This window comes from Zingiber officinale, chromosome 10B, assembly GCF_018446385.1.
Source record: "Zingiber officinale cultivar Zhangliang chromosome 10B, Zo_v1.1, whole genome shotgun sequence".
Lineage (NCBI taxonomy): Eukaryota > Viridiplantae > Streptophyta > Magnoliopsida > Zingiberales > Zingiberaceae > Zingiber > Zingiber officinale.
The window spans coordinates 42,440,834-42,448,234 of NC_056005.1; the positions used below are offsets into that span (position 1 = coordinate 42,440,834).

A 7,401-nucleotide genomic window follows, 5' to 3' on the forward strand; every position below is an offset into this window, starting at 1 on the left:
GCATTGGCGGCATATTGGAGGACAACGTTATATGAGGCCATAATAGTTGGGAATTTTATTTTCATATTTATTGCCTTTATATGCTGTTTTATGTGGTGTGATGTGTGATGTGATGTGTGTGCATGTTAAAATTTCTCAATTTAAATAACTAAGTACGAGAAGGATTATTTAAATAAATCCCACGGTCTCCATTACTGGTTTGTAAGTGATGCATCAAACTTGCGCGTTGGTTTTGAGTATCTTCCTCCATATCGGATGAGTTTGTTTGCGGATCGCTAGATCAAACTTCCTCTATGGATGATTATAGGAAATTATTTAAGTTTGTGTGATCTTCTCCATCTGAAGGGGCATAATCCTAATTAATGGACTAAGTATCAAGTAATAGTATATACTTAGGTGCATTTAATAGTATCCTCCCCATCGGAGTCACTGCTATTATTTGTGTGACCGAAGATGAACCAACTATTAATTTTATTTGTCATAAAGTTAGGTTGACAAGATAATAAAATTAATAGGTAAAACCTCCTCTTACAAATGTTTGAATTAGTATACGTCCACACTATCGTGGCATACGAAATTCACGATTTTTTGAGGTGTTGGTGAATTTAAATTATATTATTTGAGGAATCAATATTATTTTAAATTCTAAAGTTTTGACCAAATATTTTATTTTATAATTCTCAGGATTTCAAAATGGCTTTCAATCCTCTTGCTGTTATTTTAAAAGAAAATAAACTTACTGGTCCAAATTATATTGATTGAAAATGAAACTTGGACATTATCTTAACTGCTGAAGAATACAAGTTTGTACTTCTTGAGGTTTGTCCTAGCATGCTTGATACGGATTCTAGTGAAGAGGAGATAGAGAGACATAGGAAATGGGTTAAGACAGATGAGATGACGCGGTGTTACATTTTGGCTTCTATGTCAAATGTGTTGCAACATCAACATCAGGCCCTACCCACTGTCTATGACATGATGCTCAATCTCAAGGAACTCTTTGGACACCAGAATCGGGCTGCCAGGTAGGAGAACAATAAAGGTGTATCTTATTCATTAGTTGTTGAAACATGTTTAGTGGTGTTATCTACCGGTACCTGGTGTGTAGATATGGGAGCTACTGATCATGTTTGTAATTGATTGCAGGGGTTCCAGGAAACCCGACGACTACATGAAGGGGAAATCACCGTCTACATGGGCAATGCTATGAGAATGGAGGTTGTTGTAGTGGGAGATGCTTATTTATCTTTTGATAGAAATAAAACTTTGATTTTGAAAAATTATCTTTACATACCATGTTTTAGAAAGAACTTGATTTCAATTTCTAAATTATTTATGGATGGATATTCTGTTTCTTTTGATGATAAAGTGGTTGTCAAGAAAAATAAGGTGGTTATCTGTTCTGGTGTGTTGGTTGGCAATTTGTATACTCTTAATCTAATAACTCCCACGATACAATAAATGGAAATTAATAACACATTTTCTAATTCTAATAAGAGAAAGCGACCTTTGGAAATGAACTAAAAATATCTTTGGCATCTAGGGTTGGGTCATATTAATTTGAGTAGGATTCAAAGGTTAATAGTCGATTGACCTTTAGGTTCATTGGTAGTGGAAAATTTTCTGACCTGCGAGTCTTACTTGGAAGGAAAAATGACCAAGAGACCTTTTAAGGCAAAGGGGTATAGAGCCAAAGAAATATTGGAATTATTTCATTCTGATTTGTGTGGGTCTATGACTATCCAGGCAAGAGGTGGTTTCGAATATTTTGTCTCTTTTATAGACGACTATTCGAGATATGGGTGCATTTACTTGATGCCCTGCAAGTCTGAGTGCTTTGATAAGTTCAAAGAGTACAAGACTGATGTGGAGAAAATTTATGATAAAAGTATCAAGACATTACGGTCTGATCGTGGTGGAGAGTACCTCTTAGGAGAGTTTAGGAGTTACTTATCAGAGGTCGGGATCCAATCCCAATTGTCTGCACCTGGTACACCCCAACAGAATGGTGTGGCGGAATGAAGGAATATAACTCTTATGGAAATGGTTAGATCAATGATGAGTTATTCAGAATTATCAAATTCATTTAGGGGATATGCTCTAGAAATGGCGACATACATTCTGAACTTGGTACCTTCTAAGTCAGTACCCTCTACTCCTATAGAATTATGGAATGGGCGTAAGCCTAGTTTGAAACACATTCGGATTTGGAGTAGTCCATCACATGTGCTGAAGGGAGATGCTGATAAGTTGGAATCACGTACAGAAGTTCGCTTGTTCGTAGGATATCCTAGAGGAACGAAAGGTGGTTTGTTTTATAGTCCTAAATATCAGAAGGTCATTGTTAGCACCAATGCCCGATTTTTAGAAGAGGACTATGTAATGAACTATAAGCCCATGAGTAAGATTGTTCTTGAGGAAATATGAGAGGATACTTCTAACTGTAGTACCAACGGTACAAGATGAGATACGAAGAGTAACTGCAACACGTGTCACAAATGATGCACAATTACAGGTAGTGTCTCGTCATAGTGGGAGGGTTGTTAGGCAACCTGAAAGATTCATGTTTTTGGGAGAGTCTTCGGACTTGATCCCTGGTGAATATGAATCTGATCCCTGGACATATGATGAAGCACTCCAAGATAAAGATGCAACATCTTGACAAAGTACAATGAACTCTGAAATATAATCTATGCATTCTAATCATGTCTGGGAGATTGTAGAATCATTAAATGGTGTAAAAACCATTGGATGTAAATGGGTCTACAAAAGGAAAAGAGGAATAGATGGGAAGGTGGAAACCTTTAAAGAGAGGCTTGTTGCGAAGGGGTATACTCAGAAAGAGGGAATCGATTATGAGGAAATATTTTCGCCAGTACTCATGCTTAAGTCTATCCGGATTCTTTTATCTATTGCTGCTCATATGGATTATGAGGTTTGGCAAATGGATGTCAAAATAGCTTTCCTTAACGGAAGTCTTAAAGAAAACATCTATATGAAGCAACCAGAGGGATTCTTTGTGAAGGGCAAAGAGCATCTTATATGCAAGCTTCGAGATCTTGGAACATCCGATTTCATGAAGTGATCCAGTCTTATGGATTCATCTAGTGTTCGGATGAGTCTTGTGTATACAAGAAAAGTGACGGAAACGTTGTGGTATTTCTTGTACTGTACATAAATGATATTTTGCTCATTGGCAACAATATCAAAGTGTTGTCAGATGTAAGGGTATGGATGTCCAAGAAGTTTGATATGAAGGACTTGGGAGAATGTGGACATATTCTTGGGATCAAAGTAATAAGGGATCGTAAGAAAAGGATGTTGTGCTTATCCCAAGTTTCATACATCGATACTATCCTAGCTCATTTTAGTATGAAAAATTCCAAGAAAAGTTTTCTACCAGAGTACCTTTATCTAAAAAGATGTGTCCTAATACATCAAAGGAGATAGAGGAGATGAAGGTAGTTCCTTCTGCTTCGGCTGTAGGAAGCCTAATGTATACGATGCTATGTACGAGAATGGATATTTATTTTGTCGTGGGCATGGTTAGCAGATATCAAAGTAACCCAGGACCGGGACATTGGACTGCTGTAAAGCATATATTAAAGTACCTGAAAAGGACTAGAGATTATATGCTGGTTTACCAGGAAGATGATTTGCTCCCTGTGGTTACACAGATTCAGACTTCCAATCAGATAAGGACAGCAGTAAATCAATCTCGGGGTATATGTTTACTTTGGGAGGTGGAGCCATAGCATGGAGGAGTGTTAAGTAGAAATGTGTTTCAGACTCCACCATAGAAGCTAAGTATGTGTGCCAGCCTTTGAGGCAGCCAAAGAAGCTGTATGGCTCAGAAACTTCTTGATGGACTTAGATGTGATTCCTAATTTGTCCAAAGTTATCACAATTTATTGTGATAACAGTGGTGCAGTAGCAAACTCGAAGGAACCACGAGCCCATAAGACAAGTAAAGACATTGAGCGCAAGTACCACCTAATACGAGACATCGTAAAACGAGGAGAGGTTGTTGTTACCAAGATTACATCAACAGATAACCTGGTAGATCCTTTCACTAAGGCCCTTCCGGCGAGAACTTTTGATGGGCATGTTGAGGGGATGGGAATCAGATGTATGGCAGCATAGTCTTTTAGTATAAGTGGGAGATTGTTGTGATGTATACTATAAGCCTAGCTTTTGTATGAACATATATTTTGAAATGAGAATCACTTTTGTCAAATGTCTGCATTTTATATTTATATATATGTCAATGTAGTTGTCCATTTAATTTATATTGTAGATAACATGGTGTGTGATACCACACAAAAGATCATGTTATCGGTTCCTTATAAATTATAAATAGTAGCTCACAATCAAGATGGATTGGGATAAACCATTGGAACGGTTGTAGTGTAATTTGGTATTAGTATGTCTTGACTATAAAATTATATTAGTACACTATGTGTGTATTGAGCAGGACCATTTGAGGTTGTTTGATTTATACTGAGTACATAAAAGAGCAGAACCTTTGTTATTATGGATGTGCGTCCTCTTAATCCTCTTTAACTTATCAATGGGTGAGGTTTATTCGTTAAATCAATAGACCCGATGAGTTGGGAGATAGTATTATTTATATGGTGTGTTGTTGATTATAGAAGGAATCTGTGTCCTAATTATTTAGGTTGATGATGTCCCCTTGAGGAGCTCATAAGGATTATCATGTAAACCCTGCAAGTGGACTTAGTCCGGCATGATAATAAAGTTGAGTGGTACTACTCTTGGAATCAGATGTTAATTAATTGGGTTGTCAGTAACTCATTTAATTAACGGATATATGATATCTTAATCACAGGGAGATTAACGCACTCATGATAAGAAGGAGCCCATATTGAAATATGGAATTTGTGCGGTAGTTCAATAATAACCTTTTAGTGGTATGAGTTATTATTGATGGACTTGAGTTGGGTGTTCGGGCCGAACACAGGAAGCCCAAACTCATCAGGAAGCCTAAAATAATCCTTCCTCTAGGTCCCTGTTGTAGCCTTTATATAAAGCCTCGTATCCACCCATCCATAACTTGGTTTGGTTTAACTTAGTTTAATTTAACTTTGTTTAGTTTAACTTGTTTTGGCTTAACTTGGTTATAGAAAGGGGGATTTTTTCTAAACAGAATTCTATTATTTTTCTTTCTTTGTAACCGACGGCAAAGGTTATAAAAGGAGTAAGTGGTGCCGCCTAAAACCTAATTTTCCACACTTCCCTTCTCCCTTGCTTGTGGCCAGTGCCACCTCCTCTTCACCTAGGGTCGGCGCCACCTCCAACTAGGGTCGGTGCCACCTCCACCAAGGGTCGGTGCCCCTTCCTCCTTACCTAGGGCCGGCGGTCTCCTCCACCTTGCTAAGGGTCGCCGCCCCCTCTTCTCCTTGGTGGGCGGCGGCTTGAAGAAGAGGAAGAAGAAGAGAAGGAAGAATATTAGAAGGTACCCCATCCTAAAGCCTCCTTTTGTAGCCGGCGGTTTGGAAACCGAGAAGAGAATGAGGGTGGTGTTGTCTTGGTAAATCGTCACCCACACGACGTCCAAGAAGAGGAGAGGAATACGACAAAAGATCAAGAGGTCTTTAGCTACAAAGAAAATGTACAACTAATTCTTTAATTACGCTGCGTAATTAGTTTGGTTTTCTTTGTATCGATTTTGAATACCAACACAAGAGGCCAGCGGTCTTGTACTTCGATCAAGGTGTGCTTTGATCCATCAAGAACTTGCTTGATTGATCAAACACATGTCTGATCGAACATGCGAGTTGCTAGGAAAAGTTCTGTATTTGTATAATTTTTGTACAGGGAAATTTAAACAGAATGGAATTCTAGCGCCTTCAGTACCCGTCTCAAATATAACGCGTCTCGAATATTATCTCCATGTTAAGCGGCTCGTAGTAAATCAAGGCCCTGTAACAACATGCATATAATCAATTCACTTTCATATGTATCCAATGGTTAAATCAAAATTCCTATTCAACTAAGAAACCTAAACTCTTTCACTAACCTCGGTTTACTACAAAAATCGGATCTAACCCCCTTTAAATGAGATTCAACCTTTAACCTTAATCGTCTCAAACAACCATTTGGATTAATCATCCCTAATCTTTCTCATTTCAATTTTAGGTTTAAGCAAGAGCAAGAATCAAATTCTAATAGCTTACCTTACTGCCACATTTCTCTGTTGTCTCACGGCCAAATAAACAACTATCAGAAATTGCTAGCTGAAATCCTTGCTATCGCAATTTCTTGACCGAAGCTAAAATGAAATCACAGCCAAAGATATCCACACCAGTTAGCACCAAATCCCATACTAACTTTGAAACTCAGATCTTCTACAAACCTAAATTCCAGATCTACACATCTTACCCTATGCTAGTGTCAACGATCTCTTCCCAATAGAATCCACAGTAAGCGTTCGTCGGGGTAGGCGAAAGAGATCGGTGACAGAAGCTTGGTGTTAGGCCACAGAAGGTAGAGACAGCCCTCTGGAAAATGTCGATTGCAACCAGGTAGTCATCGCTGGAACCCGAGCTTCACTCCAGCGGATCTAGGTCTCAAATCTGGTCCTCCTGGCCAAAGATGTCTTGCGCGGAGACAAAGATTCGAAGAGAGGATCGACTGGTGGAGCTCCAGGTAAAGGGTAGAGAGGTTAGAAGACTCGGCCGGCGACAAGTTGGGCGGCGTTGGCACGATCGGGTGGAGAACGCATAGAGGCAGCGAGCTTGGTCGGCAGAAATAGGGAGGAAAGGTGAGGAAATGGTGTTTTTGGTGTGGAATTCACTGTAGCAAGCCTTTATATAGCTAGGGTTTAATTAACTTAATCTCCCAATCAACTCCCTCTTAATAGTTATTTCCAAATAGATTTTACCCAAACCAATCTACTCCCCCTTCAAATGTATCATACGGTCTCTGATTAATTCCCTAAAAATATCTAAATATTTCTAAATGTTCCAATAGAATTATCCCTTCCAACACACTTTTTGTTTAATTTTTTATATCTCACATTCTCCCCTTCTAATAAAAATTTGGTTCCCAAATTTACATAATAAATACATTAAATGACAAATGACTTATTTAATCAGTGCAACTATTGAAATAACTTACATACCTTCCGTAAACAGTTGTGGGTATCGAGCTTGGATCGTATCCTCTAGCTACCAAGTTGCTTCGTCATCTGAATCATACTGTCATCCAACCTTGACAAGTCGGATTATTTTATTTCGTAATTGGCGCTCCTTGTGCTCTAGAATCCACACTGGGACCTCCTCATAAGTTGCATCTGGCTGAAATGTGATTGACACATCTGTCAGAATATGCGTAGGGTGTGGCACATACTTCCTTAACATAGATACGTGGAATATGTCA

General features: G+C 38.6%; 1 long non-coding RNA gene across 2 annotated transcripts; it reads right to left on the minus strand.

Moving 5' to 3' along the window:
* Positions 1 to 5,843: 5,843 nt before the first annotated feature.
* On the minus strand, positions 5,844 to 6,830 carry LOC122029696. Of its 2 annotated transcripts, XR_006125150.1 has the most exons (3): positions 6,403 to 6,814; positions 6,198 to 6,292; positions 5,844 to 5,943 (listed from the first exon to the last, which is right to left on the minus strand). It is a non-coding gene; the product is annotated as an uncharacterized LOC122029696 (long non-coding RNA). The 2 variants fall into 2 exon arrangements; XR_006125149.1 differs by having other exon boundaries at positions 6,198 to 6,830.
* Between the last annotated feature and the right edge of the window lie 571 nt (positions 6,831 to 7,401).